The following is a 25430-nucleotide window of genomic DNA, read 5'->3' as shown; positions in this document are numbered from 1 at the left end:
AAGAAATGAAGGAAACGATACCAAAGATCAACAAAACTAAAAGCTGGTTCTTTGAGAAGATAAACAAAATTGATAAACCATTAGCCAGACTCATCAAGAAAAAAAGGAAGGAGACTCAAATCAATAGAATTAGAAATGAAACAGGAGAAGTAACAACTGACACTGCAGAAATACAAACAATCATGAGAGATTACTAAAAGCAAGTCTATACCAATAAAATGGACAACTTGGAAGGAATGGACAAATTCTTAGAAATGCACAACCTGCCAAGACTGAATCAGGAAGAAATAGAAAATATGAACAGAACAATCACAAGCACTGAAATTGAAACTGTGATTAAAAATCTTCCAACAAACAAAAGCCCAGGACCAGATGGCTTCACAGGCAAATTCTATCAGACATTTAGAGAAGAACAAACACCTATCCTTCTCAAAATCCTCCAAAATATAGCAGAGAGTGTAACACTCCCAAACTCATTCTACAAGGCCACCATCACCCTGATACCAAAACCAGGCAAGAATGTCAGAAAGAAAGAAAACTACAGGCCAATATCACTGATGAACATAGATGCAAAAATCCTCAACAAAATACTAGCAAACAGAATCCAACAGCATATTAAAAGGATCATACACCATGATCAAGTGGGGTTTATTCCAGGAATGCAAGGATTCTTTAATATACGTAAATCAATCAATGTGATACACCATATTAACAAATTGAAGGAGAAAAACCATATGGTCATCTCAATAGATGCAGAGAAAGCTTCCAAAAAAATTCAACACCCATTTATGATAAAAGCCCTCCAGAAAGTAGGCATAGAGGGAACTTTCCTTAAAATAATAAAGTCCATATATGAAAAACCCACAGCCAACATTGTCCTCAATGGTGAAAAACTGGAAACTTTTCCATGAAGATCAGGAACAAGACAAGGTTGCCAACTCTCACCACTCTTATTCAACATAATTTTGGAAATTTTAGCCGTACCAATCAGAGAACAAAAGGAAATAAATGGAATCCAAATTGGAAAAGAAGAAAAAAAGCTGTCACTGTTTACAGATGACATGATACTATACATAGAAAATCCTAAAGATGCTAAAGTAGCAGGATACAAAATTAATGCACAGAAATCTCTGGCATTCCTATACACTAATGAAAAATCTGAAATTGAAATCAAGAAAACACTCCCATTTACCATTGCAACAAAAAGAATAAAATAGGAATAAACCTACCTAAGGAGACAAAAGACCAGTATGCAGAAAATTATAAGATACTCATGAAAGAAATTAAAGATAATAGAAATAGATGGAGAGATATACCATGTTCTTGGATTGGAAGAATAAGCATTGTGAAAATGACTCTACTACCCAAAGCAATCTACAGATTCAATGCAATCCCTATCAAACTAAAACTGGCATATTTCACAGAACTAGAACAAAAAATTTCACCATTTGTATGGAAACACAAAAGACCCCGAATAGCCAAAACAATCTTGAGAGCAAAAAACCGAGCTGGAGGAATCAGGCTCCCTGACTTCAGACTATACTACAAAGCTACAGTAATCAAGACAGTATGGTACTGGTACACAAACAGCAATATAGATCAATGGAACAGGATAGAAAGCCCAGAGATAAACCTACACACATATGGTCACCTTATCTTTGATAAAGGAGGCAAGAATATAAGAAAAGACAGCCTGTCTGGATAAAAGAAAACCTCTACAATAAATGGTGCTGGGAAAATTGGACAGATACATGTAAAAGAATGAAATTATAACACTCCCTAACACCATAGAGAAAAATAAACTCAAAATGGATTAAAGACCTAAATGTAAGGCCAGAAACTATCAAACTCTAAGAGGAAAACATAGGCCGAACCATCTATGACAGGAATCACAGCAAGATCTTTTCTGACCCACCTCCTAGAGAAATGGAAATAAAAACAAAAATAAACAAATGGAACCTAACGAAACTTAAAAGCTTTTGCACAGCAAAAGAAACCATTAAGAAGACCAAAAGACAACCCTCGGAATGGGAGAAAATATTTGCAAGTGAAGCAACTGACAAAGGATTAATCTCCAAGATTTACAAGCAGCTTATGCAGCTCAATAATAAAAAAACAAACAACCCAATCCAAAAATGAGCAGAAGACCTAAATAGACATTTCTCCAAAGAAGATATACAGATTGGCAACAAACACATGAAAGAATGTTCAACATCATTAATCATTAGAGAAATGCAAATCAAAACTACAATGAGATATTATCTCACACCGGTCACAATGGCCATCATCAAAAAATCTAGAAACAATAAATGCTGGAGAGGATGTAGAGAAAAGGGAACACTCTTGCACTGTTGGTGGGAATATAAAGTATTTTTGAAAGACGGTAACATGAAGCCAAAAGTTTCTGATGAAAAAAGACCCCACCATGCCTCAGAAGGTTTGATTCAGACCAACCAGAGTAAAATGAGAGTCACAATTGAACCTAAGACACCCCAAAGGAGATTGGAATTTAAAGATGCTCTGCCTTCATTGGAACCAGAGTTTTCCAAGGTTCCTTCCCATAGATCTTTGAAAAGAAATGCCTGAGTGTTTTCAAACCTGCTGTAGCCAAAATCCACAAACCTGAGTACTGAGTTCCTCATTAGTCTATTCCTAAGTGAAGGAATGATTGATATTCTACAGTTCTGCCTGATGTTGGTCTACCAAAGTGAAAAATATGGTAGACCACAAGCTCTTTCAAAAAAAATTAGTGAATGTTTAGACATAGGACTAATCTAACCTGTCTTGGATTTTATCTTTACTGCTCTTTAATTGGCTATGACCTAATAGGAAGAATTATCAGGGCCATTTCTGGAAAGTGTTTTCTTCTGAAAGAAATGCATACCGTAGTTCCTGAGGGCAATTTTGGATTTAGCATCTCACATACCATCTCCATGTTGGAAAAAATAATAGCCAGGTGACTATATAAATGGCCATATGGGTAGATAAAGAATGGAACAATGACAGGTTAAAAAAATGTATTGTTATGGTTCTTTTTGTCACATGTAACAAAAACCAATTTTGTCTAGCTTAAACACAAAACATATTAGCCAAAAATAAAATTTTGAAAGATGAGGGTGGGGTGAGAATAGGGAGAGTTGTTGCCCAGAATCCAAGAGTGAAAGAAACAAAGCCCTCAGAAAGACAGAAGCCATTGTTGCTTCAAAGACCTCAGCTATGGAAAACAATGAACCTTTAACTAAAAGTTATCTCAGTTCAAAATTTCATATTTCTAAGAGGAAAGACCTGATTGGCCCAGCTTACACAAGTCCAGCCCTAGGCCATTCACATTTGGCCTACAACAGGAGGTCTTACAGACCACCCATGATTAACATGACGTGCTCTTCTGTTTGGGGAAAATTTTCAGTCAAGGTGGAGTCACTGAGGGGCAAGATCAAGACGATGAAGTAGGAAGACCTTGAGCTCCCCTTCCCCAATGAGCACATCAAAACTCCAACTACATATAGAGAAACTCTCTCTGAGAACAACCTGGAGACTAACACAACAGCTCTTCTTCAACCAAGGCTGTAAAGAAAGAACCACACAGAATCTGGTAGGGGGGAGGATAAGTAATCTAATTGGGACCCACAACTCTGGTGGATGACTCAGAAAAAAGGGGGATATCCCAGGCTTGGAGATCCTCCCTAAGGAGTAAGGGGATTGGAGCCCCATAATAAGTACCTCAGTCCTGGGTTTTGACACTGGGATAATGAGCTCCCTTAGCTGGTTTGAAAACCAGTGGGACTTACTGGAGGGCTGTAAGAAACTTAGAGCACACGTTTAAAGAGCACATGCACAGACTTGATTGCTCTCAGTCCCAGAATAGAGGCAGAAGATTGAAAACTGCCTGGTGCTCTGGCTGGCCTGCCAGGACCACCCCAGCACACACCCCAGCCTGCACAAGACCCCTGCTCCAAATCCTCCTGCTCTGGCACTGCTCCCCATTAAATGGGAGATCGTCATTCACAACACACATGTGCACACCAGGGAAGGAGTGGAGCCACCTTGGGCAGCAGCCCTACATCTAGCCAGGGTGGAGACACAAGCCAGCACAGAAGTGCAGCTCCAACCCCTTGAGCCTCAACCCTACCTCTGACCAAGTTGGACACCTGGAGCCAGGTAAGAAGTTTGGATCCAAAACCTTGGTCCCCAGACATTCCCCTTATCAAGGCAGAGACTGCCATTACACCTGGGAGAAGCCCAATTCACTAAGGGATCCTGCTCTACCCCTTGCGCTACAGCCTTGGCCCTCAATAGGGCATCAACCACCACTGAGCTGAGGAGAAGCCCTGGATCACACCTGGCTCCAGCTCTAGCCCCTCCAACTCCAACCTTACCTCTCATGGTGGTATGTGGGGAAGCTGCCAGTGCAACCCAGGAGAAGACACAGCCTGTGCTTACTTTAGTTCAAGCTTTCCCACCAAAACCACTGGGCACATGCAGACCACATGCAGATTTTCCCACAGAAGGACACAACTTTAAGACAAGGATAGTGTCATAGAGACGAAGAAACTCAAACAAAATGAGAAGACAGATGTGTATGTTTCAAAGAAAATAACAAAATAAAATTCCAGAAAAAAAAAACTAATGAAATGAAGATAATAATTTCCCTGAGAAAGAATTCAAAGCACAGTAATAAGGAATAAGACAAGGATGCCCATTCTCACCACTTCTATTTAATATAGTATTGGAAGTCCTAGCCACAGAGGTCAGACCAGAAAAAGAAATAAAATGCATCCAAATTGGAAGGGAAGAAGTAAATCTGTGACTATTTGCAGATGGCATAATATTATGTATAGAAAACCCTATCATCTCCACAAAAAACAAAACAAAACAAAACATTAAAACTAATAAATGAATTCAGTAAAGTTGCAGGATACAAGATTAATATACAGAAATCCATTGCTTTTCCATGTGCTAATAATCAGCTACCAGAAAGAGAAAGCAAAAACAAAAAATCTCATTTAAAACCATATTAAAATAAAGAAAATACCTAGGGATATACTTAAGCAAGGAGGTGAAAGACCTATACTCTGAAATCTATAAAACATTGATGAAGGAAACTGAAGAAGACACAAAGAAATGGAAAGCTACCCCATGTTCATGGATTGGAAGAATTAATATTTTTTAAATGGCCGTACTGCCCAAAGCAATCTGCAGATTTAATGCAATCCTTATCAAAATACTCATTATATTTTCACAGAACTAGAACAAATAAAATTTGTGTGGAATCACAAAAGACACTGAATAGCAATCCTGAGAAAGAGGAACAAAGCTGGAGGTATCACGCTCCCTGACTTCAGACTGTACTACAAAGCTACAGTAATGAAAACAGTATGCTATTGCCACAAATACAGAAACATAGAGCAAGTGAAAAAAACATAGAGAGCCTGGAAATAATCCCCCATAAAAATGGTCAATTAATCTATAATAAAGGAGGCAAGAATATACAATAGGAAAAAAACCAGTCTCTTTAATTAGTGTTGCTGATGACACTGGACTGCTACATGTAAAAGAATAAAATTAGGACATTTTTTCACCATATTCAAATATAAACTCAAAATGGATTAAAGACCTAAATGTAAGATTTGAAACCATAAAACTTCTAGAAGAAAACATAGGCAGTATACTCTTTGACATAGGTCTTAGCAATACTTTTTTGGATCTGTCTCCTCAGGCAAAGGAAACAAGAGCAAAAATAAATAAATGGACGTAATCAAACTTAAAAGTTTTGCATAGAAAAGGAAACCATCAACAAAATAAAATGGCAACCTACTGAATGGGAGAATATATTTGCAAATAATATGTCTGATAAGGAAGTACTATCCAAAATACATAAAGAACTTATAAAACTCAATATCAAAAAGCAAATATCATGATTAAAAAATAGGCAGAGGACCTGAGTAGGTATTTTTCTAAGAAGACATACAGATGGTCAACATGCATATGAAAATATGTTCAACCTCACTAATCATCATGGAAATGCAAATCAAAACTACAATGAGATACCAACTCTCACCTGTCACAATGACTATTATCAAAAAGACAAGAAAACAGCAAGTGTTGTTGATGTACTTTGTGCAGTGTTGGTGGGAATGAAAACTGGTGCAGCCACTACAGAAAACAGTATGGAGGGTCCTCAAAAAAAAATAAAAATAGAACTACCATACTTTGCAGTAGTCCCACTCTGAGTATTTTCCCAAAGAAAACAATAACACTAATTTGAAAAGTTATATGCACCCATATATCTATTGCAGCACTATTCACAATAATCAATATCTGGAAGCAAACTAAGTGTCCATTAACAGTTAATGGATAAAGAAGTATAAGTGGTATATATGTGTGTGTGAGTGTGTATATATATGTGTGTGTGTGTGTGTGTGTGTGTGTGTGTATATATATAATGGAATATTGCTCAGCCATAAAAAAGAATGAAAATTTTCCATTTGCAACAACATGGATGAACCTAGAGGGTATTGTGCTTAGTGAAATAAATCAGAAAGAGAAAGACAATACTATACATTTTTACTTATATGTGGAATCTCTAAAATAAATCAAATGAACAAACAAAACAAACAGACTCAGATATAGAGAACAAACTAGTAGTTACCAGTGGGAGACGAATGAAGGGAGGGGTAAGATAGGGAAAGAACATTAAGAAATACAAACTACTAGGTATAAAATAAGTAAGCTACAAGGATGTATTGTACAATACAGGGAATACAGCCAATATATTATAATTACTTTATATGAAGTCTAATCTATAAAAATATCAAATCACTATATTGTATAGTGAATGTCAGTTATCAAGAAGACAAGAAACAAGTGTTGGTGGGGATGTGGAAAAAATGAAACCCTTGTGCACACTTGGTGGGAATGTAAATTGGGGGCAGCCACTATGAAAAACAGTATGGAGGTTCTACAAAAAACTAAAAATAGAGCTACCATATGATCCAGTAATTCCTCTTCTGGGTATTTTCCCAAAGAAAATAAAAACACTAATTCAAAAAGATATATGTACCCCTATATTCATTGCAGCACTATTTACAATAGCTATGATATTGAAGCAATCTGAGTGTCCATTGTTAGATGAATAGATATAGAAGATATATATGTGTATATATATATATATATATAATGGAATACTAGTCATCCATAAAAAGAATGAAATCTTGCCATTTGTGACAATATGGATGGACCTAGAGGGCACTATGCTAAATGAAATAAGTCAAAGAAAGACAAATACTGTATGATTTCACTCATATGTGGAATCTAAAAAAAACAAAATAAATGAACAAACAAAACAAAACAGAACAGAAATATACTCATAGATACAGAGAACAAACTGGTGGTTACCAGAGGGGAGAGGGTGGGGGATGCATGAAATAGGTGAAGGGATTAAGAGGAACAAATTTCCAGCTATAAAATAAAGAAGTCAGAGGAATGTAATGTACACATAGGGAATATAGTCAATAATAGTGTAAAAAATTTGTATGGTGATGGAAGATAATTGGACTCGTGAATATTTCATAATGTATAAAAATATTAAACTACAATGTTGTACATATGAAACTAATATAATATTGTAAGGCAACTGCACTTCAATTAAATAAATAAACAAACAAACAAACAAATAAATAAATAAAATATTTAAATAAATTTTTTTTTTTTTTTAAAGATGGAGTCACTGTAAGGGGGCAATCAACCAGTACATGAAATATCTACTCCAGGACAGAAGAAGATGTGATAAATCAGATAGTAGTTCTTTGGGCTACAGGATAACAGAAAACATTTAAATAGTTATGTTCAGGTGTGGGGGGGTGGAAGGATGGGGGTTGGGTTTTTTGTTTATTAGTTTTTTGTTTATTGGCACCAATCAACCATTCAGTGCCAGAATTTCCAAAATTCTGTTGGTTTTTCCATTGTAGTCGTAAGCTGACTGCTGCATCTTCAATCATCACCTCTGCAATCAGGTCGGAAGAAGACAAAAAGGGAGGGGATGGTGCCTGGAACAAGAATGTACAACTGTTAACATGTATATCCATATGCAAAAGAATTAAGTTGGCCCCTCACTTCATGCCAAAACTAATTCAAAATGGACTGAAAGCCTAAATGTAAGAGTTAAAACTATAAAACTCTCAAAAGAAAACATGAAGTGTAAACTTTTGTGACATTGGATTAGACAATTGTTTATTAGATGTAACACCTAAAGCACAATCAACCAAAGGAAAAAAACAGATAAATTGGACTTCATAAAAACTTCTGTTCTTCAAAGGAAAAAATCAAGGTAATGAAAAGGCAATGCACAAAATGAGAGAAAACCTTTGCAAATCATATATCTAAGAAGGCTCTAGTATCCAGAATATATAGCTATTACAACTCAACAATATAAGAACAAATAATCCAGTTTAAAAATTGGCAAAGAATCTAAATAGGCATTTATCCAAAGAAGACAAACAAATGGCCAATAAGCCCATGAAAAGCAATTCAGCATCTCATTCCTAATGGGAAATGCAAATCAAAACCACAATGAGATACCACTTCACACCCAGTAGGATGCCTATAATAAAAAAAGACACAAAATAACAAGTGTTGGCAATGTTCCGATGTAGAGAAATCGGAACCTTCACGTAATTCTGGTTGGAATGTAAAATGGTGCTGTTGCTTTGGAAAACTCTTTGGCAGTTCGTCAAAAATTTGGACATAAAGTTGGCATTTAGCCCAGCAATTCCACCTTAGTTATATACCCAAGAGAATTAAAAACAAATGTGCACATAAATGCTCATAGCATAATAGCAAAAAGTTTAAACACAAATGCTTATCAACTGATGAATGGATAAACAAAATGTGGTATGTCCTTATAATGTAATATTATTCAGCCATAAAGTATATAAAGTACATATATATGAATACATGATACAATATGGAGGAATTTTGAAAATATTATGTTAGGTGAAACAAGCCAGACACAAAAGGCCACATATTATATACTCCATTTATATGAAATGTCCAGAACAGGCAAATGCATGGAGACATAAAGTAAACTATCATTTGCCACGGTCTGAAAGAAGAGAATAGGAGGTGAATGTTAATAGGTAGGAAGGTTCTTTTGAGGATGATGAAAATGTTCTAAAATTAAATGCTGTTGATGGTTACAAAACTGTGGATATATTAAGTCATTGAATTGTACACTTTAAATGGGTGAATTGTATGGTATGTGAATTACATTTCAATAAAGCTGTTAAAAACAAAATTTACAAACTAAATCAAAATAAAAAGGAAGAGGTCTTCCCTGGTGGTGCAGTGGTTGAGTGTCTGCCTGCCGATGCAGGGGACACGGGTTCGTGCCCCGGTCCGGGAAGATCCCACATGCCGCGGAATGGCTGGGCCTGTGAGCCATGGCCGCTGAGCCTGCGAATCCGGAACCTGTGCTCCGCAACGGGAGAGGCCACAACAGTGAGAGGCCATGTACTGCAAAAAATAAATAAATAAATAAATAAATAGGAAGAAAGAAAGGAAAAATGTATAAAACCCAAAGCAAAAAATTTTTTCTGAGTCTCATTGCATAACTGGTTTTACACGTAGACAGAAGTAGCTTCCTGGGGTTATAACTTCATGTTCCTGAAAAACACTCTATGGCACCTGTGACTACTGTGCAAGACAACTCAGCATTACCTGTAAGAGAAATACAAATATCGAGGTTTTAAAGTGAATTTGAGTCTTAATTTTTAATTGCAGCTCTGACACTTTGGAGAAACTCACATGCTCTCAATAGTCTTCTGGACAATGCTGCCAGGACTCTGCCCATTTCCCCTCTGATCCCTTTTCATTTTTGTGTAGATTGGTCTATAATGGTCTTCCTTCCCAAAGGCATGCACTGTATCTATTTGTTAGAGATGCCCGCAGGCTGACAGGGATCCCTAAGTACCTGAGGATTGCAAATTTAAGAATGTCGCTCAAAATCTGATTCTACAAGAATGAAGTCACTAGTCACTGCAGTCATTGAGGGCAGAGATCAGGAATGAGGCACTGTGTGCTTTGGGAAAAACTGGTGGAACAAGCCTTCAGATAGATATTTTCAGATTTTATAAACCCAATTCTTTGCATCTTCTCATATCTAGAAAAGCACTAAAATCATTAACAGAGACATCTGCTCCTCATGAATAGCAGCAACCTTCTGCCAAAATGTGTGCTCAGTTACACATATCCCCTCTTCACTAAAATCATGTATCCCCCACTACCTCTTAGGAGCAATTTGTCAGTTATCTGAGAGGCTGTCTTATAGTCCTTAGTAAGCCCCAAATAAAACAACTTACTGCTCTCACATTGCACTTTTTTTTTTCAGTTGACAGGATGTACGTAATCCTTAGCCAGTGACCGATAGGTCCAGGCGTATAAATACCCTAGTCACATTGTCTCCCATGAGGCAACTCTGAATTAAGCCCCACAGTAACGATAGAGCTTCCAGTGGTTTTGAGCCAAAGTCTTTGCTTGGCCTCCTACTTTTCTGTGTCCCAATTTCCCCACCCCAGCTAAGAACATTTCTTGATACCTACTACCACAGGTATCCTCATCTCAAATCTGCTTCTGGGGAACCCAATCTAAGGTAGCTTTCCTTATCTACAAAACAACAAGCATAGGGATAACAAGGAAAAGGTTCTATGACAACAGAGAAGGCCCTTGATAAACAGAGATTCTTCTTTGACTTCTAGTACCATGACCTGTCAGAACATTCTTATCCTTGGATAACTTCCTGTAGACCATAAACAGAAAGACTATGAGGAAACCAAAGAGGTAGTGGAATGTGTGAGTGAATAAATGTGAAAAAAATAAGACAGGAAAACAGGACGTCTTGGATGCAACACAGCAGTGGTTGAGAATGTGAACTCAGACTAAGGTTGGACCTAAAGTATCCCAGCTACCTGGACACATTATTTACTTCTCCAAGTCTTGATTTTCCCCTGTAAAATGGGGATAACAACAGGTCATCTCATAAAACTGTTAAGAGGATTAAATGAGATCCTGAGTGGACAGCACCTGGCATTAAGTAAAAATTAGCTATGGTTATTGTGGTGGTGGTGGCAGTGGTAGTTATTTTTTTGTATATGTATGTGGCAGTAGTGATAGAAGTAATCTGGGGGCACCAAAAACAAGTTTTACTGACTTCATAATTTTGCCACAATTGAAGTTAGATCCAATTTGACAACTAGGCTAAATTCCAAACTCCTTAAGGCAGACGCAGTTTTAAATCTTATTCCAAAGGGTAAAACCCTATGCCTCATGTTGAGTGTTGGAAGTGTTTTTTGCCTGGTGGCAGAAGGCACTAAGCTTCTGTTTCATGCAGGTGACACTGGGCAGAGATTTTAATCAGCCGCCAAGAGGGGTCTTTCTAACACCACCCAGGCTTCCAGTACTAGGAGAGGCACCACAGCTGTCAAACTAACACTCTGCTGAGCAGGAAAGCTTCATAAAATAGCATAGGGATATATGTTTATATACTTGTTTTTAACTTTAAAAGGATGAAAAATGCATGGCTATGAGACTCAGGCAGGCATAAATTATACAGTGAGATATGTCAGTCAGCAAGCACAACAATGAGATGTAAGAAGTCTGAGGAATAGGTAAACACTTATAGAGGGCTGTCTGACACACAGCTCAGACACAGCACACTGAAAGGGCATGTTGTGGCAATGAGTAATACAAAAAGCATCCCAGGAAGCAGTGCATACCTCACCTGAAGCCAATTCCCCAGGGAAACCAGAGACAAGCTTCAGTTGTACATGTGTAAACAGAGTGACTTCATACATTCTGACTCAGGTTCAGTTCAACTAGTGTTCCTGCTTCACTTCTGTGAAGTCTATTCTCCACCAAAGTGATCCTTTTACAACCAATACCAGTTTATGTCACACCCCTAATCAAAAACCTTCCAATGGCTTCCATCACACATTGTACAAAATCCAAAATTCTTAACATGATCAGCAATCCCAACATAATCTGACTCCTGGGTCCCTAGCTTACCTTATTTCCTGCCCCTCCTCCCCTTGCTCATTCTACTCCAGTCCACTACCCTCTTTTGTCTTCCTCAAATTTGGCAAGTACACATGCTATCTAGGAACTTTACTCCTGTTGCCCTGCCAGGAATGCTTCCCTTCCCCCTCCCCAGGTATTTCAGGGGCTCACTCCTTTATTGCATTCAAATCTCTGCTCAAGTGTTACCTTCTCAGAATAGCCTGCTACCCAACATATAATGTATTTATTTGTGTACATGTTTATACGCTTTCTTGTCCTGGACTGTAAGTTCCATGAGGATAAGGACTTTCTTTTATTCATAGCTGTATATCCAGTGCCTAGAACTGAGCCTGGCATATAGTGAGCACTCAGTATTTGTTTAATGAATAAATGGTTGAATGAATGAATTCACTGAGTACATATTACATATGAGGTAACTGTGTTCGAAAACAGAATTCAATGGATAAAGGATCTTAGAATCTAGGTCTACACTGTATAACTTTCACAGGTGGCTACTGAGCACCTAGAAGGGTGAATATCCAAACTAAGATGTGCAATAAGTGTACTTACTGCTAAAAATCTACTGGAGTTTTGAAGACTTAGTATGAAAAAGAATGTAAATTGCCTCAATAATTTTTATATTGACTACTTTTTTGGTTTTATTTTAAACCATGTTATTTTATTCTTTATTTTTATTTTTGGCCTCACTGTGCAGCATGTGGCCAAAAAAAAAAAAGAAAACTAAAATAACATTCTTTAGAAAAAAACAGGGATTTAACCCACAACCCCTGCTTTGGGAGTATGGAGTCTTAACCACCGGACTGCCAGGGTAATCCCTTGACTATGTTTTAACATGAAAATATTTTGGATATGTTGGGTTACACAAAGTATATGATGAAAATTAACTTTACCAGTTTCTTTCTTTTTTTTTCTTTTTGTGGTACGCGGGCCTCTCACTGTTGTGGCCTCTCCCGTTGTGGAGCACAGGCTCCAGACACGCAGGCTCAGTGGCCATGGCTCACGGGCCCAGCCGCTCTGCGACAGGTGGGATCCTCCCGGACCAGGGCATGAACCCGTGTCCCCTGCATCAGCAGGCAGACTCTCAACCACTGTGCCACCAGGGAAGCCCTGACTTTACCAGTTTCTTTCCACTTTTTTAATGTGGCTAATAGAAATTTTTAAGTTACATATTTCATTTGCTGTTTGGGCTTGAACTGAATTTCTATTGGGCCTAGACGATACAAAGGGAGTGGCAGATAGTAAATGGATTATTTCCAAATAGTATGAGTTAAGGAAGAAGGCTTTTTAAAGTTATCAACAAGGTGATATAGGGAGATCAAATGAGGGGCAATGTATGCAACCTGGATGTTCAAAGCCTGCTGAAGGATTTGATATATTAAGTGTTTTTTTTTTAAAGCAATGCTTCTCAATTGAGTGTGTATCACATCACCTGGAGATACTGTTACCATGCAGATTCTGAATTAATAGGTCTGGGGTAGGGCTTGAGATTCTGTGTTTCTTATAAGTTCCCAAGTGGTAGCAATATTGAGGCCTTGTGGACCACACTTTGAGTAGAGAAGTTTTGAAGGCCTGTTTAGAGTTGCCCAGGTGAAGAAGGTTGGGAAGGAATTCAGATAATTAGAAGTCTCACTCAAGGCTATTCCATCATCTCCCTGCCAACCGTGGAAAGATCTGGTTTCTTAGCTGCTAACACTGCATTTTTAAAGTTACCCATGGCCTAAAGTTTCTGCAGGGGCCATGGATGCCTAGAGGAAACAAATCTGAGAAAGTCAAATTTGGAATTCATACGTTCTAATTTACTAAGACATCCCCAAGCAACTACCTAGAGCAGGAATTACTCACATTGAGCCTGAGACTTGGACTGCCAGAACTTCAGTGCCAAAGTCAGGGCCTCAATTCAATACATACCCTCTTTCCTCCAGATCAACAATCTGGCCTCTGGAGTTCCCTGAAGGGGAGAGAAATATGGCATTTGGGGTTTAGTTAGCCAATGGCTCAATCTAAGTGGTTATGGTCCAACTCAACTCTTGCTTTCTTATGAGTAAGGGAATCCTGAATCTTGTAGTAAAGGAACACAAGGCAGCATATGGGATTTATATAGGTTTGTCCCCACAGAGAGTGTCCAGGGTCTCAGGCAGGCACCTATGTTCAAATGATCACATATAGCATATTTGGGACTCAGTACATCACAGCAAGGGAAAGAAACACATTTGAGAGAAAGGTTATAGGAAGATTAATGTGAGAGTAGTACACATTCCATGGGCAAGCTGGTGGTGTTACAGAAAGAACATAAGCGAAAGCAGAGAATTAACTTTTCTACCCTGTTGGTGAGAATATAAATTTGTGCAGCCACTATGGAGAACAATATGGAGGCTCCTTAAAAAACTAAAAATAGAGTTACCATATAATCCAGCAATCCCACTCCTGGACATATATCCAGAAAAGATGAAAGCTCTAATTCAAAAAGATACATGCACCCCAATGTTCATTGCAGCACTGTTTACAATAGCCAACACATGGAAGCAACCTAAATGTCCATCGACAGAGGAATTGATAAAGAAGACATTTTATATATATATATATATATATATATATATATATATATATATATATATATAGCTTAGCCATAAAAAAAGAATGAAATAATGCAATTTGCAGCAACATGGACCTGGATATTGTCATACGAAGTGAAGTAAATCAGACGGAGAAAGACAAATACCATATGATATCATTTATATGCAGAATCTAAAAAACTGATACAAATGAACTTATTTACAACACAGAAACAGACTCACAGACTTAGAGAATGAACTTATGGTTACCATAGGGGAAGGGTGGGAGGGAGGGATAGACTGGGAGTTTGGGATTGACATGTACACACTGTTATATTTAAAACAGATAACCAAAAAGGACCTACTGTATAGCACACAGGTAACTCTGCTCAATATTCTGTAATAACCTAAATGGGAAAAGAATTTGAAAAAGAATAGATACATGTATATGTATCTGTATATGTATATGTAGAAATGAATCACTTTGCCATACACCTGAAGCTAACACAACATTGTTAATCAACTATACACCAATGTAAAATAGAAATATTAAAAAAAGAAGCAGACTAATAGATATAAAGAACAAACTGGTGGTTACCAATGGTGAGAGAGAAGGGGGAGGGGCAATATAGGCATAAGGGAGTAAGGGGTACAAACTATTATGTATAAAATAAGCTACAAGGATATATTGTACAACATGAGGAATATAGCAAATATTTTATAATAACTATAAATGGAGTATAAACTTAAAAATTGTGAATCACTGTATTGTACACCTGTAACTTATATAATATTGTACAGCAACTTATTTCAATTAAAAATAAATAAATTTTAAAAAACATTCAACTGTACATCAACAATACCTCAATTCAAAAAATAAATAACGTTTTTTAAAAAACACCCAAAACACAAAATTCAGGTCCAGATGGCTTCACAGGTGAATTCTACCAAACATTTAAAAAACAGTTAATACCTATCCTACTCAAATTATTCCCCCCAAATTGAAGAGGAATGTACACTCCCAAACTCATTGTACAAAGCCAGCATTACCCTGATACCATAATCAGGCAGACACCAGAGAAAACGAAAATTACAAGCCAACATCGCTGATGAACATAGATGCAAAAATCTTCAACAAAATATTAGCAAACAGAATTCAACAATACATTGAAAGATCATAAATCATGATCAAGTGAGATTTATCCCTGGAATGCAAGAATGGTTCAATATCCACAAATCAATCAATGTGATACACCACATTAAAAAATTGAAGAACAGTAATCAAGTGATTATCTCAACAGATGTGGAAAAAGCATTTTACAAATCTCAACATCTATTTATGATTAAAAACTCAACAAACTGGGTATAGAGGGGACATACCTCAACGAATAATGGCCACATATGACAAACCCACAGCTAAAATTACACTTGATGGTTAAAAAAAAAAATGGAAGCTTTTCCTCTAAGATGAGTAACAAGACAAGGATGCCCATTCCTACCACTTTTATTCAATATAGTATTGGAATTTCTAGCCACATCAATAAGGAAAGAAAAAGAAATAAAAAGCATCCAAATTGGAAGGGAAGAAGTAAATCTGTCACCATTTGTAGGAGACAAGATACTACATATAGAAAAGCTCAGGTCCACAGAGGAAACAAAAACTATTAGAACCAATAAATGAATTCAGTAAAGTTCTGGGGTAATAAATTAATATACAGAAATCTACTGAATCTACACTAATAATGAACTATCAGAAAAAGAAATTAAGAAAGTAATCCATTTACAATTGTATCAAAAAGAATAAAATATCTCAGAATGAAGTTAATCAAGAAAGTGAAAGACCTGTACTCTGAAAACTATAAAACATTGATGAAAGATATGGAAGACAATGTAAACAAATGGAAATATATACTGTGCTCGTGGATTGGAAGAATCAATATTGTTAAAATGTACATACTACCCAAAGCAATCTATGATTTAATGTAATCCTTATCAAAATATCAATGTCATTTTCCAAAGAACTAGAAAATATAATTCTAAATTTGTATGGAACCACAAAAGACCCTAAATAGCCAAAATAACCTTGAGAAAGAAGAACAAAGCTAGAGGTGTCATGCTCCCACACTTGAAATAATCCTTAAAGCTAGAACAATTAAAACAGTATGGTAGGGCTTCCCTGGTGGTGCAGTTGTTAAGAATCTGCTACCAATGCAGGGGACATGGGTTCAAGCCCTGGTCCAGGATGATCCCACATGCTGCAGAGCGACTAAGTCCATGTGCCACAACTACTGAGCCTGTGCTCTAGAGCCTGTGAGCCACAACTACTGAGCCCACATGCCACAATTACTGAAGTCCACATGCCTAGAGCCTGTGCTCCACAACAAGAGAAGCCACTGCAATAAGAAGCCTGCACACTGCAATGAACAGTAGCTGCTGCTCACCACAACTAAAGAAAGCCCGTGCAAAGCAATGAACACCCAATGCAGCCAAAAATAAATAAGTAAAATAAATAAATTTAAAAAAAGAAAAAACAACATGGTACTGGCAAAAAACAAACACATGCATTAATGGAAGAGAATGGAGAGCCCAGAAATAAACCTACATTTATATGGTAAATTAATCTATGACAAAGGAGGCAAGATATACAGTGGGGAAAAGACAGTCTCTTCAATAAATGTTGGGAAAACTGAACAGCTACATGAAACAGAATAAAACTGGACCACTTTCTTATAGTATGTACAAAAATAAACTAAAAATAGATGAAAAACATAAATGTAAGACCTGAAACCATAAAACTCCTAGAAGAAAACATAGGCAGTACACTCGACATAGACTTTAACATTTTTTTTTTGGATATGTCTCCTCAGGCAACAGCAATAAAAGCAAAAATAAACAAATGGGACTATATCAGACTAAAACTCTTTTGCACAGTAAAGGAAATCACCAACAAAATGAAGAGGCAACCTGCTGAATGAGAGTTGTTTGTAAATGATATATTTGATATTGGGTTAATATACAAAATCTATAAAAACCCATACAACTAACTATCAAAAAACCCCCAGAAAACCTGAGTTAAAAATGGGCAGAGGGGGCTTCCCTGGTGGCGCAGTGGTTGAGAGTCTGCCTGCCGATGCAGGGGACACGGGTTCGTGCCCCGGTCTGGGAGGATCCCACATGCCATGGAGCAGATGGGCCCAGGAGCCATGGTTGCTGAGCCTGCACATCCGGAGCCTGTGCTCTGTGATGGCAGAGGCCACAGCAGTGAGAGGCCTGCATACCACAAAAAAAAATAAAAATAAAAATAAAAATGGGCAGAAAAGCTGAATAGATATTTTTCCAAAGAAGACATAAATATGGCTCAACATCACTAATTATCAGGGAAATGCAAATAAAATCCAAAACGAGTACCACCTCACATCTGTCAGAATGTCAGTTATCAAAAGGACAAGAAATAGAGATTGGTTCAAGATGGTGGAGTACAAGGATGTGCTCTCAGTCCCTCTGTGAGAACACCAGAATCACAACTAACTGCTGAACAATCATCGACAGGAAGACACTGGAACTCACCAAAAAAGATACCCCACATCCAAAGACAAAGGAGAAGCCACAATGAGATGGTAGGAGGGGCACAATCACAATAAAATCAAATCCCATAACTGCTGGCTGGGTGCCACACAAACTGGAGAACACTTATTCCACAGAAGTCAACCCACTGTAGTGAAGGATCTGACTCCTATGTCAGGCTTCCAAATCTGGGGGTCTGACAACAGGAGGAGGAATTCCTAGAGAATCAGACTTTGAAGGCTAGCAGGATTTGATTGTAGAACGTCAACAGGGCTGGAGAAAGCAAAGACCCCACTCTTGGAGGGCACACACAAAGTAGTGTGTGTTATGGGACCCAGGGGAAGGAGCGATGACCCCATAGGAGACTGAAACAGACCTACCTGCTAGTGTTGGAGGGTCTCCTGCAGAGGCGGGGGTGGTTGTGTCTCACCATGCAGACAAGGACACTGGCAGCAGAAGTTCTGAGAAGTACTTTTTGGCGTGAGCCCTCCCAGAGTCTGCCATTAGCCCCACCAAAGAGCCATGTAGGCTCCACTGTTGGGTCGCCTCAGGCCAAACAACCAACAGGGAAGGAACCCAGCCCTACCCAGAAGCAGACAAGTGGATTAAAGTTTTACTGAGCTCTGCCCACCAAAAGCAACCAAAGCAACAGCCAGCTCTACTCACCACCAGTGTCTCCCATCAGGAAACTTGCACAAAGCCTCATCCACCAGAGGGCAGACAGCAGAAGCAAGAAGAACTACAATCCTGCAGCCTGTGGAACAATAACCACATTCACAGAAAGACAGAAAAGATGAAAAGGCAGAGGGCTATGTACCAGATGAAGGAACAAGATAAAACACCAGAAAAACAACTAAATGAAGTGGAGATAGGCAACCTCCCAGAAAAAGAATTCAGAATAATGATAGTGAAAATTATCCAGGACCTAGGAAAAAGAATGGAGGCAAAGATCGAGAAGATGCAAGAAATGTTTAACAAAGACCTAGAAGAATTAAAGAACAAAACAAACAGAGAAGAACAACACAACAACTGAAATGAAAAATACACTAGATGGAATCAATAGCAGAATAACTGAGGCAGAAGAACGGATAAGTGACTGGGAAGACAGAATGGTGGAATTCACCACTGTGGAACAGAATAAAGAAAAAAGAATGAAAAGAAATGAAGACAGCCTGAGAGACTTCTTGGACAACATTAAACACAACACCATTCGCATTATAGGGGTCCCAGAAGGAGAAGAGAGAGAGGAAGGACCTGAGAAAATATTTGAAGAGATTATAGTCGAAAACTTCCCTAACATGGGAAAGGAAATAGCCACCCAAGTCCAGGAAGCCCAGCGAGTCCCATACAGGATAAACCCAAGGAGAAACATGCCGAGACACATAGTAATCAAATTGGCAAACATTAAAGACAAAGCAAAATTATTGAAAGCAGCAAGGGAAAAAAGACAAATAACATACACGGGAACTCCCATAAGGTTAACAGCTGATTTCTCAGCAGAAACTCTGCAAGCCAGAAGGGAGTGGCATGATATACTTAAAGTGATGAAAGGGAAGAACCTACAACCAAGATTACTCTACCCGGCAAGGATCTCATTCAGATTCGATGGAGAAAACAAAAGCTTTACAGACAAGCGAAAGCTAAGAGAATTCAGCACCACCAAACCAGCTCTACAACAAATGCTAAAGGAACTTCTCCAAGTGGGAAACACAAGAGAAGAAAAGGACCTACAAAAACAAACCCAAAACAATTAAGAAATGGTAACGGGAACATACATATTGATAATTACCTTAAACGTGAATGGATTAAATGCTCTAACGAAAAGACACAGTCTTGCTGAATGGATACAAAAGCAACACCCATATATATGCTGTCTACAATAGACCCACTTCAGACCAAGGGACACATTCAGACTGCAAATGAGGGGATAGAAAAAGATATTCAATGCAAATGGAAATCAAAAGAAAGTTGGAGTAGCAATGCTCATACCAGAAAAAATATAGACTTTAAAATAAAGAATGTTACAAGAGACAAGGAAGGACACTACATAATGATCAAGGGATCAATCCAAGAAGAAGATATAACAATTATAAATATATATGCACCCAACATACGAGCACCTCATTACATAAGGCAACTGCTAATAGCTGTAAAAGAGGAAATCCACAGTAACACAGTAATAGTGGGGGACTTTAACACCTCACTTACACCAATGGACAGATCATCCACACAGAAAATTAATAAGGAAACACAAGCTTTAAATGACACAATAGACCAGATAGATTTAATTGGTGTTTATAGGACATTCCATCCAAAAACAGCAGATTACACTTTCTTCTCAAGTGTACACAGAACATACTCCAGGATAGATCACATCTTGGGTCACAAATCAAGCCTCAGTAAATTTAAGAAAATGGAAATTGTATCAAGCATCCTTTCTGACCACAACACTATGAGATTAGAAACCAATTACAGGGAAAAAAATGTAAAAAACCCAAACACATGGAGGCTAAACAATACGTTACTCAATGACAAAGGGATCACTGAAGAAATCAAAGAGGAAATTAAAAAATACCTAGAGACAAATGATAATGAAAACACGATGATCCAAAACCTATAGGATGCAGCAGAAGCAGTTCTGTGAGGGAAGTTTATAGCTATACAAACCTAACTCAAGAAATAAGAAAAATCTCAAATAAACAATCTAAACTTATACCTAAAGGAACTAGAGAAAGAAGAAGAACAACAACAAAAAACCCTAAGATAGCAGAAGGAAAGAAATCATAAAAACCAGAGCAGAAATAAATGATATAGAAACAAAAAACAATAGCAAAGATCAATAAAACTAAAAGCTGGTACTTTGAGAAGATAAGCAAAATTGATAAACCATTAACAAGACTCATCAAGCAAAAGCAGGAGAGGACTCAAATCAATAAAACTAGAAATGAAAAAGGAGAAGTTACAACAGACATCGCAGAAATATAAAGCATCCTAAGGGACTACTACAAGCAGCTCTATGCCAGTAAAATGGACAACCTGGAAGAAATGGACAAATTCTTAGAAAGGTATAACCTTCCAAGACTGAACCAGGAAGAAATAGAAAATATGAACAGACCAATCACAAGTAATGAAATTGAAACTGTGATTAAAAATCTTCCAACAAACAGAAGTCCAGGACCAGATGGCTTCACAGGTGAATTCTATCAAATATTTAGGGAAGAGCTAACACCCATCATTTTCGAATTCTTCCAAAAAATTACAGAGGAAGCAACGCTCCCAAACTCATTCTATGAGGCCACCATCACCCTGATACCAAAACCAAAGATACAGCAAAAAAAGAAAATTACAGACCAATATCACTGATGAATATAGATGCAAAAATCCTCAACAAAATACTAGCAAACAGAATCCAACAACACATGAAAAAGATCATACACCATGATCAAGTGGGATTTATCCAAGGGATGCAAGGATTCTTCAATATATGCAAATAAATCAATGTGATACAACATATTAACAAGTGGAAAAATAAAAACCATATGATCATTTCAGTTAGAGGAATGTAATGTATACATAGGGAATATAGTTAATAATAGTGTAACAACTTTGTATGGTGACAGAAGGTAATTGGACTCATGAATATTTCATAATATATAAAAATATTAAATCACAATGTTATACCTCTGAAACTAATATAATATTGTACATCAATTATAACTTAATTAAAAATACTTTAAGAAATTAAATCAACAGGACTTGGATATTGAACATGTGGAGAGAGATAAGTGTAGGCTGATTCTCATGTTTTGGGCTCAGAAAAAAGATAGGTGACAGTGCTGTGTTAGTATTCTGGTCTTGGGCCTGGAGAGAGGAATAAGTACTTCACTTTGGGACATGATGATTTTCAAGTGCCCAGAGAAAAGCCAAGTTTAGTAATTCAGCTAACTCTTGGATACATGAACCTGAAACTCAAGAGAGAAGTCATGGCTGGAGACAGATTTGAGTGTCATCACAACACAGGTGTACATTAAAATCATAAGAGTAGATAATACTGCCCAGGGATAGTGCAAAGGAAGAGGAAGGCTATGATACAAAGACAAATGCTAAGGAGGAAAAAGAAAGGTGCTTGGGATGAAGTGAGGTACAGTGCAATCAAGAGAAAATATCGGCAGGAAACGAGGAAGATTTCAAGAACGAGTGGTGGTTAACATAACAAAATGTGGGGTCTATAAAACAGAAATAGGAAAGGTCCATTAGATTTGGCTATTAGGTTGTTGGTGACCTGTTCAGTAATTGTTTCAATAGAGTATTAAGATCAGAAATCAAGTTACACGAGATTGAAGAATAATGAAAAATGAAGAAAGCAGAGAAAGTAAATTTATTCACTTCAAAGAAGCATTGTGAGAAGGAAGGATAGGGTGGGACAGTGGCTCAAGGAAGACATGATCTATAAGGGTCTGAAGCAGTTTTTTTCTCCTTATTTTTGGTTTGCTTTAGAATGAGAGTAAAATTTCTACTTCAATATGGAAGAAATTTGTTTGCAAGAATTTGTAAATCCAGGGCCTAGGCCTAGCATCTGGGAGAGAACTTTTTATCTGTAGTGATAACACAGAAACAGGTACACACCAGTCATATCACATAGTAGTAACATGCATACACAGGCACATATACATACACATACACATAAACACACACATCAAAATTAGTTTGGGACTATAATCTTAAAGTCCTTACATTTATTCCAATTTCGAGTTCTAATAAGATATAACAGAAAGATTATTTGATTAGGGAATCAAAGACCCAGGTCATAATCCTGGCTTTCTTTCCAAATGATCATGTGACCTTTCAGTCATTTTATCCTTCTGAGATTCAGTGACCTTACCTGAAAACTTAGAGAGCTGAGCTGCATTAGGAATGACATCTTAAATATCAGCTCTGATGGACTGTCACAGACTGCTCAGCATGCTGTGTTGAATTGGCTTGAGGCTGTGTCTAAGCTTCCTAAGCACAACTATTATAATAGACTAGCAATCTCTGCCACAGGTAGGAAATCAGTAGTACTGAGTGTTTACCATATCCAAACTCCTGAACCTGACATCCCATGATTCATTAAATGCATTGTCATCCTGTCACACATTATGACTTTGACCCAGTAAAATGCTCTGTAGCCATTTACACCCCTTATTTATTCCAAATCCTTATTCTTTTACTAAAGAAGTGAGTGAATCTTACATCACTAGTCTGAGTCTGTGGTCCTATTCAGAAACTAGACCTATTCCTTTCTGTTTATCTTTCTAATAGGCTTCTACAACAGCTATACAATTTAGGGAAATAAACCACTGGTTGTAAAATCTTCAGAGATTTGGAACTGCGTAGATGAGGTTCCAAATTATGTCTATGATATTTTGGACTATGACAGAACTTATTTTCAAGCCAGCTCTATTGGTCCTTTCTTGCTAGATTCAAATGTCATATTTACAGCATTTCTAATACCCAAGTAAGTGATCCAATACCTAGTCCCTTACATCAGAATCTATTGCCCTACAATGGATGCAATCACAGAAGTGTATGACAAGCAGTCATCTAAAGCACATTAATGGAAGATTGCTCCTCTCCTCAAACCACCCACAAACAAATTCTCAAGGATATTTCTTTTCTAATTGACTGCGATAAATATAGCTTTGCTTACAACTTCAAGTGGACTCAGGCATTTTACAAAGCCTCGATCATTATCTTCATAAACTGTATGATTACTGTTTTTACACTATTTCCTATCATAGAGGCCCTAAACAGGGAAATATGGGGATGTTTTATAACTGTATGTATGACTGGTACTTGTATGTATGTATGTACTTGGTCAAAGAACCAGAGTGGCAATTCACAGAACTTTCAGCAGAACATCCTCAAACTCAAAAGGTGTTAATCCACAATCCCAGTGAACTTTGCCATTAATATCCTTCTTTATTGTGCTGTTTTTATTTGTAAGAAAGCTTTTTTTAATACAAAACTTGGTGGTTTCCTACTCCTTCAGCCACGTGTCTATCCCCTCAGGAGGTAACTAGGCAATTTTCTCTGTATGTGAACATTACTTCTATACCATTTGCTCTTTTATGTCCTGGAGGAACACTACTGACCTGTGTGCTCCTCCTCCATTGCCTCTCTTTGATATCTATCTTCTCTGTAATCATTTCCATCTCATTGCTTTCTTCAGCATTTGGAAACTCTTAGCTAGTTCTCCATATTACTGCTGCAATTATCCACAGGGTCTACTGTACTACTCCTAATACACTACAAGATTCTGCCAACTCATTTTTTTTTCAAAGCCATCATTTCAATTTCCAGCTGGCTTGTTTTTTGATTTTTGCCTTCCTGTAAACAAGCTTACTTTGATGTTTATTGTCTTATTATATTTTTTTAATGCACATCTACTTTTTTATTTATTTGAAAAAAACACCCAGCTTCCTATAAAAAGTAACTAAGAAAACAGGTTTTTTGTTTTTTGGGCTAAGTAACTTTCTACCCTTAGAGATAAGTTATTGTCTTATCTTTAATCTCATGTTTCATAGAATTCAGGCTTAATTGAATTTTATTGAAAGTAAAAGCAGATGCTGCCTTAAATTATTTTTGTTTCCTATAGTAAATCTTTTTTTCAAGTATGCCCATCCTTTGCCTCATGTGAGCTCTGTTCTTTCAAGCTTCAAAATCTTTCATAGTCTCCAAATTGATATGTATGGATTTTTCCTCTAGTTTTATCCATAGTAAAAATGAGAATTCTACACAAGCCTGAAATCTCCTCTGGAAACAAGATGCTAAAAATTAGATGCTTTCTCATTTTCAGCAAAAGCCCCCACTTTAATAGGGACAACGAGGACTAGCTGCATAATTTTCTGGACCCAGTCAAAAGTGAAAATGCATGGTACCTTGTTCAAAAATTATTAAAAATTTCAAGATGGTGACAGCAGAGTATTAATCCAAGCACAGGGTCCTTTTGAGTAAAGGAAACTGTGTAACTGTAAAGTAATACATCCACAAAGCCATCCCCAGGAGAATGACCCTCCACTCTTCAAAGTAGGTTGCTAGAGCACCAAGTATGTCTTATAAGGAAGTGTCTATAAAATGGATTTTCAAACCTTAGCCCTTCACTCATTGAAAAGGTTTCTAAAGGCAATCCCAGTTTTAACAGCTGAAGAGTGAGTTGGAATGTGGAAGAATTCTCTAGAGCAAAGTATCAGTGTGCTGTGAGAA

This window comes from Grampus griseus (genome assembly GCF_964374135.1).
Source record: "Grampus griseus genome assembly, chromosome: 15".
Taxonomy (NCBI): Eukaryota; Metazoa; Chordata; class Mammalia; order Artiodactyla; family Delphinidae; genus Grampus; species Grampus griseus.
The sequence above is the reverse complement of the archived record's forward strand: the minus strand, read 5'-3'. Positions refer to the sequence as shown.